The following is an 8,335-nucleotide window of genomic DNA, read 5'->3' as shown; positions in this document are numbered from 1 at the left end:
TAGGCAGATTCCTCAAAACAGGAAGAGGGAAGTAAACCTTTTAAAAAAAAAAAAAATATATATATATATATATATATGACATACAAGACCGGTTACAAGATGAATAAAACTCATAAAAGAAAAGAAAACAACCAAATATCAAATTGAACAAGATAAGAATTATGATGTTATTTCACCTTTTATCATCTTAGATATGAAAATTTAAAAATCCTCCATTTTCCTTTGAAAGAAAAATAAGCATATAAAATGTCAACAAGGCTTCTCTTAAATTTTTAACAGACTCATAAAAAAGTAAACTGCAAAAAAACTTGAGAAACATTTTGCATATGATTTCCATAAAGTTGTTTCACTTCCGGAAAACTCAGAATAGTACTGCACATGTTCTGTACAGCACAGCGTGGGGACGTGTGCCAGTGAAGAGACTTGCAGATTTCAGAGTTCTTCTATCAAAAATAATGTGTTTTATATCTTTATAATTGAGTATATCCTTAGATTTTTAAATCATAAGTCTTGTGGAACCCGCCACTGTGTCTTGAAAGAGAATGTGGCATGTTTCATAACATTTCATGTCCAATTTCCTCTAAAGGTATATCTGTGTTAACTTCTCTGGTGTTTGGGACTGTGGCTGACCCATTAGTTTTCCATGTGAGGCAAAGGAATGCTCACATCAGGATAAACAACAGTGTTTTCTCCTGGTCTAAAGCAGTCAATTAATCAAGAGGGAACAGATTGCTTTAAATCAAATGTTAAGAGGCTGGGGGGGGATATCATGTTCTTCTTGAATCCTGTAGCAACCTGGTATCTTATTTAACCTATTCCTCAAAGCCTCTTCATGAAAATCTATTTCCACTTTACTGTGAACAGTGGGTAAACAAAAGCAAGTTACAAGCTTAAAAGCAAACCGGGGTAAAAAAAACAACAAACTTTTCACCTCAGGAAACACTAGAACTTTCCTCTCCTTACGATCCCTAAATATCTTCACTACCCAGATTTAAATATGTATTTCTTACAAATATTTTGGCTGTATCATGCCATGTGTATGTAAATGACTGAAATGATGACCATGTATTTTATAAATCTCATGTAATTCTCCATGATTTTAATAAATGTTAAATATGATTAATCTATCTATGAGGAAATTCTTACACTGAGGAATAATGATCATAGTTCTTTCATCTGTGAGCAACTACTTTACTTTTGAAAGTCCAACATAGGGTTATTTCCTTGTACAGAAAACCAGAGTTTTGCTTTGGAAAGATGGCTGTCTCTTCTTCCTTGCCCTCCCACCCATCCAGGCTCTGTTTCTGGCCTGTTCTCTGTAAGCTACATCTCACCAGATGCCTCCCTATCTCTTGGATGCCACAAGTGGGTGAGGATGAATCTATTCAGAGTTCTGAGGGGAGCTGGTGAGAGCAATTAAACTACTTATGCACAGCTACGGGAAATACCCAATTAGAAAAGTATAAGAAGATAATTTTGGTGGAAAGTATGGCAATAGAAAAGAAATGGAGGTCAAGAACAGAAAATACTTTAAGTATATTCCCTCAAGCATGGGACAGAAGTGACTGTGTATGACCTGACTGGCTATCTGCCTAATGATGACCTCGAGTTTTAATGCTGTATGAACAACACTCACAGATTTAGCCCATTAGCTACCCCAGACCAACAGCCAATTACTTACTCGGAGAACAATGCCTTGCATATGTGAACTCATGGGTTATAAATCGTTTGTTTTCCATTAACAGAGCTCGTCTTTGAACAAATCATGGCAAGATGAACAGTTGTATTTCTTACCACAGAGGTACCACTTTTCAATCTAGGTCTTTCTTCCTGAACAGAATTGTATTAGAAAAAAATGTGTTTTTAAGTGAAAAGACAACTTTAAAGATTATATATACCAGAAAGATATATATAAAACATATTAGAATCTATCCTACTCTTCTCCGCCATGGTAGCAGAAAATAACAGAGCCAAAAGGATAGTGAAAAGTACACACTGTAATATTTAAAAATCTGGTTCAAATTTGATAATTGGCATCTTCTTTGCATATATATGTGTCATTTTAGAGAGACAATCCCTAAGAGTCTTCTAGCTAACAAGGCATGAAAACGTAATCCCTTAAAAGTGCCTTAAACATGGAGTTCACATTGGCATTCTGACTTGGGATGCTCTTTGAAACTTCAGAAATATTCAGTGTTCACGGTGTTAGACCATCATCCTGAGGAGAACCCACATATCATGTAGCATGGCCAGGCATGATATAAAACACGCAAGTTAGTGTGTTCTAGGAGCATGACCTCCCAAAATAAAGCCAAAGCACAGAAATGGACACTTCCTTCTAACACAATAACCATACAATGAGTTGGGCCTTAAGGCAAGTAAGAAAAAAGAGACCCTCACCTGAGCTGAAGGCGTGTACAGGGTACTTACAAGGTATACTACTTATAGGAGGCTTCAGTGAGGGCAGGTCAACTACAAACATTTGCTGTAACAGGAGAGTATGTTTTTTCTTCTTGAAGAAAAGCATTTTCTTTATATCTTAATGGAGAAGTTGGAATCATCCCACAACTTTTAAAAAGTGCGTAAAAAAACTACCATTTTTGGGGGGGCACCTGGGTGGCTCAGTGGGTTAAAGCCTCTGCCTTCGGCTCAGGTCATGATCTCAGGGTCCTGGGATCCAGCCCCCGCATCGGGCTCTCTCCTCAGCGGGGAGCCTGCTTCCCTCCCCACCTGCCCCAGCTGTCTCTCTGTTTACTTGTGATCTCTGTCTGTCAAATAAATAAAATCGTAAAAAAAACCCTACCTTTTTTTTCATAAATTAAACAAGGTAGAGAGATAAACTTTAATATTGCAAAACATTATGTATCTTATAAAACAAGATACCTAATTGTAACTATCTTCGAGTCACAATTGCTTTTACAAATTACTTTTCTGCCGATCTTTAGAATTAAAATGCATTTTTGAGCAGTATTTTTGTACAAATATCATTACCTATTATTTGATTACAACCTTTAAATTGGCTAATAAGAATTTTGAACAAAACCATAACTATATTTTATGTTTTGACGTCTGTAAATATATTCGTCCATCCATAAACAAATGACAAGCAAGTTACTCTGGAATGTTGTCATTATTTTAGGGCTTTCTGGGAGACCCCCCCAATAGGAAAAATCTCTCTCTCCAGAAATTCCAGAATATTAATTGTCTGAATTCTTACCACTTAGTCTTCCATCAGTGTTATTTGTGTGCATGATTGGTTGCCACAGAAAACCATAAGCTCTCAGATGGCCTGTTTCTGAAAGCTTCTACAGTTTTTAGACCTAAACCACAGAACAGCGATTAATAACGTGTGATGAGTCAATAAATAAATGTGGATAGATTTTTCTTCTTCTAAGGGATACCAAATTAGTCTTATAATTTCCTTTAGTGGAATTTAGTTTCAGGATAGTAAATTGAGGTTTTTAAAATTAAAAGTAGCCCAAATAACTGTAGCTAAATTGGAGAAGGGCTGGTGTGACTAAAATCATCCCTCCAAATACTAGGTGCTTCCAAACTATGTCAAGTCTCACTGCTAACTTATTTTTTAGTGACATTTTTATAACAACAACAACAAAAATGGAAACTGAATGTCCCAAAACAAAAGAATCATTAAGTAGATTAAGATGTGCCTGTATAATTAAATATCTCACAACAATAAAAATGCTCTTCTGAGGAATTTTTAATGACTTGAGGAGAAATTTATAATATGCTTTATGAAGGAAAAGAAAGCAGGATATAAAATTGAATGTTGGGCACTTGGGTGGCTCATTGGGTGCTGACTCTTGAGTTCTGCTCAGATCATGACCTTGGGGTCGTGAGATCAAGCCCTGCACTGGGCTCCATACTCAGTGCAGAGTTTGCTTAAAGATACCTTCTCCCTCTTCCCCTGCCCACCCCACTCACTTTCTCTCTCTCAAATAAATAAATCTTTAATAAAATAAAATTTAATGTGCAGCTCAATTTTGTGATAAAGAAAAAGGAGAAGAAATAGAAGGGGGGGATATGTATAATTGAAATTTCTTCGTAGGACCTTTTGGGTGAGTTTTATTCTTCTCCATTTCTGTAGTTTCAGAAATTTCTATAATAAGCATAATAGTTTTATAATTGAAAGGTTATGAAACTGTACAGAAGAGGGTGAATTTGAATGACAAAGAAAAAAAAGCACAACAAACAAAAATGGCCCTAAAAAAAAATCTGTTTTTATTAGGGAAACTCCAAAAGAGCCAAGATAGCAAATGTCAGGAACATACAGTACAGACATTACAAAAAACGTAAGATATTAAAACTTTTTAGCTTTTTTCTCTCAGAATTACTGCCAAACATGCTCTAGTCTAAGGGACACATTTTGGTATTCACATGAAAGCATTCTGAAATTAGAATGTTCTAAATTTCTTTCTTTCTTTTTTTTTTTTTTGGTCATTTAAAAGCTGTTAATAAACCTTCTAATACCCTCTTATAAGAGATGTTTTATAAATCTGAATTGCCAGATATAATTCTCAGTTTCTCTCTTTGCCCCCGGCAGCCAACTTCCTTCCTTCCTCCCGCCCTTCCTTCCTCCTCCTCCCCTCCCTCCTGCCCTCCCTGCCTTCCTTCCTTCCTTCTGTGTAACATGATTGAAGATGTACTATGCGCTGTGCTTATGGCAAATAATAAGAGTATAACTTTGACATGGTTCCTTTTCTTAAGTTGCTAAGAGTCTAGTGAGGAGCACAGTCTTAGAAAGAGGCTATTTCAATAAAGTGCGAGGAGCACCATCATGGGGTAGATGGACACTGGGTGCTGTGGGGACACAGAAGAGGTTACCACCCCACAATGGGTTTCCCAGCATGACATTTGAGCAGAGACCTGGAATACCCAGGTGAGAGGCGATGAGGTGGAGAGTGTCCTGAGGTAGAGTGTGTCTGAGTGACAGAGGACAAACACATAAACACACAGAGAAGACGAGAGAGTGTGAGAGAGAAATAGAAATTGAGATGCACCCTGACAGAGACCCAGTGAAGAGACACAGACAGCAAGGTCTGAATGAACTGGTGGTAGTTCAGCCAGGCTGGATGTCGATGTTAAGCTGAAGAAAGTCAAGAACTGGGGCCTACACGGGAAGCAAGGATCAGATCATGCCTCATAGTCTTAGGCCTTGTACTAAGTACAGAGGGAGAGTTTCAAGCATGATGTGGTTTAGTCTCTGAGAATTACAATGAGTCCTGTGTGGATTCATTACATCTCTCACTATTACATCTCTAACTGAACTTATGTCTCTCACTGTCACATTTCTCCTTTGATTTGTCACTTTTCTGTCTCTGTTATTCCAACCTGGGAGGGATCCCAACTCAGGTGGCCACATCACTCCAATCGTCAGTCTTCCAAATAGGATTAGTCACTTCTTCCTCTGGGTCTCTCCTCATGTCACCTGTGCATGGAACATGGAACTTAGCAACATAACTTGCCTGTGGCCTGGCTGGCCCTCCGCCCTCATGACAACATGGTGCTCTATAAGAGGAAAGGCATGATCTTAGGGCTTGGGCAGAACAGGCTGCTGCCCTGCCTCACTGTCTACTTCCTACATGGACTTGAACAAATTTATATCATTTATAAAAATCTTAGTTTCCTCATTGGAATCAATACTGATCTCATATGGATTTTGCAAGGATTGGATGAAAAATCTCTATAAAATGCTTGACCTGTGCTGGATGCTCAGAGTATCCTCTTCCTCCTATGACTGATTTGCTTTCATAACATGTGGTAAAATGTTTACACGTAATATGTACTAAAGGCACGGTTGCTGTATGCATGAAGAAAATGTTTAATGAACTAAAATCTCCCCAGTCAGATATTTGTCCTTCATGACTTTTTGGACAAACATTTGTCTGATTTTATTTAAATTCTTTTAAAGAATTTGAAGTTTTTTCAATGTTTAACTGAGTAGGCAAGAAGGTAGAGGAAATCCTCAGGGACCAAAGCTAAGGGAATCCAGGATCGAAGGACGTATTTCTCCGATGCTGGGAGTGCTGGCAGCCCTTCCAGCAGATAGCCCTCAGCAACCCTTCTCTGAAACTGCCTTGATACAGAGATCCACCTTGCCCCAGGTCATGCCCACTCCCACGGTCAGTCTGCACCCAAGGCCTCGTACACCCAGAGGCAAAAGGACGGTTTCCTCACCCAACTCTGACCGTCCGCCTCATTCAGAGCTCCTCAGGAGCTTGGATGAGATCTTCGCTGAGACTGCCTGACAGTCCAACCTCTCTCTCTACCCCAGTTCTACTTCCTTCTCTTCTCTTCTTTCCAAGTGCTGATCCCATATCAACCATTGACATATCTTCATTTCAGAATGTGCTCGATTTCAGTGCCAACATATCTGTCACACCTCTGAAGCCAAAATCAACCTTTTTCCTTTTGAAAATGCCTTTCAAAAGCCTTAGAATGTCATGTTATTTTTCAGTGATTGGCTATGTTTATTAAGCCTCCTGTACTGCAGGGCTGTGTCTATGAATGTTTCATGGTACGCTCCTGTGAAACCACATTTTTTCAGTGAATCCCCCTTCTCCCCATTTCCCTGGGGACAAATAAAACTTTCCTAGCCGGAGTTGGAGGTAAGCAGACTCCAAGGGAACAGTTTCCTCCCATATTTCTAAAATAGTATAATTTATAACATGAAATTAAAAACAACATAAATTAGTAATTCAATCCCAGCATTCCAATTTAATGAACTAGAGGTTTCATTGCATTATTGTTTTGTTCCACTGGACCGATCTTTTGGTGTATGAATAGAAAGTTCTTCTTTATTAATAAATAAGTACATTAAAAAATTAAAGGTGCCCTTTGTGCAATTATGTTGATGTCTCATAGGAGTATAAATTCAATAATTTAAAATATTATTTTCTTAGCATATTCACAACCACAGTAGATAAGAAAGTGAAATTTGTGTCTTTTTAGTTTAAACTCTTTCTAAGTGCAGTGCGGCAAAGCAATAGCTCCCTAGTGGCACGTGAGAAGCACTTACTGGGAAAATTGTTATTGGATTACAGTTCTGGCAGCATAAAATGTGAAAAAAAGGACATCTCTGACATCCAAAAAGTGACCAAGGATCAGAGATGTGTAATATCTACGTAAGATTCAAGGTCAACGCAAGACTTCTTGTCTACCTAAAACAAAAATGACACCTGGGATTTTAGCTGTAGTTCCTTCATTATTATTTCACAATATTCATCAGCTGTAATTTGGATACACAATAGATGCAAAAATCCCATTACCAATATTTTAAAATTCTGCAGACCTGGTAAAGGCATTTCCCTAAATGCTCATCCTTAGTTAGACATCATGCTCACATTAAGAGGTCTTATTTGCCCCTGAAGAATGTAGGTCTATACATCAAATGTCACTCTAAGATTGATATTTCCTAGATTATTTTCTTAACCTTCTTTTGCCTGAACAGGCACCCCTTGGCTGTTTTTGGCTTTCCTATTTGCTCTCACCAGCTCTTGCTCATACTTCCGTTTTTCTCCATTCAGACCACTTCAGCTTGTTGCATGCACCTGCGAACCACTTTTCCTACAGGTAATAAGCTCTGTGAGGGCAAGAATCCAATGTGTTTTATCCCCAACTGCACCCTTGAGACACAGCCTAGTTTCTGACCTACAGCAAAGGCAGAATGCCTATCTGCTGCCTGGATGACTACATGGGTGAATATCTGGCTTCTACCTTCATTTTTCAGGTTGACTCATGTTCCTCACTTCTAACACTGTATATATGCAAGCTAATAAACGTACAACAGAGTCGTCGTTTTTATTTTAAAGATTTTATTTATTTATTTGACAAGCAGAGATTACAGTAGGCAGAAAGGCGGGCGTGGGGGGTGGGGAGCAGGCTTCCTGCCGAGCAGAGAGCCTGATGTGGGGCTCGATCTCAGGTCCCTGAGATCATGACCTGAGCCGAAGGCAGAGGTTTAACCCACTGAGCCACCCAGGCCCCCACAACAGAGTCTTCTTAATCTCAAAATCTATGGACCTCTCCTCCCAAGACACACACATCTTGGGTAGTTCTGTCATGTCACTAAAAATTTATGATTTGGTGAACTTTCTATCTTTTCAATATTCAAAAATAATATAAATGCTAATGAAAAGGATGAGAAAGAAATTCCTTAGAATATGAATGATTAGGTATCTTAAACAATTATCCACTTAAAAAATTATATATAAACATAAACTGGTTTTTTTTTTTTTTTTTAGATTTTTATTTATTTATTTGAGATAGAGAGCACAAGCAGGAGGCAAAGGGAGAGGAAGAGCAGGCTCTCCACTGA

Source organism: Mustela erminea, chromosome 10, assembly GCF_009829155.1.
Source record: "Mustela erminea isolate mMusErm1 chromosome 10, mMusErm1.Pri, whole genome shotgun sequence".
Classification (NCBI taxonomy): Eukaryota; Metazoa; Chordata; class Mammalia; order Carnivora; family Mustelidae; genus Mustela; species Mustela erminea.
The sequence above is the reverse complement of the archived record's forward strand: the minus strand, read 5'-3'. Positions refer to the sequence as shown.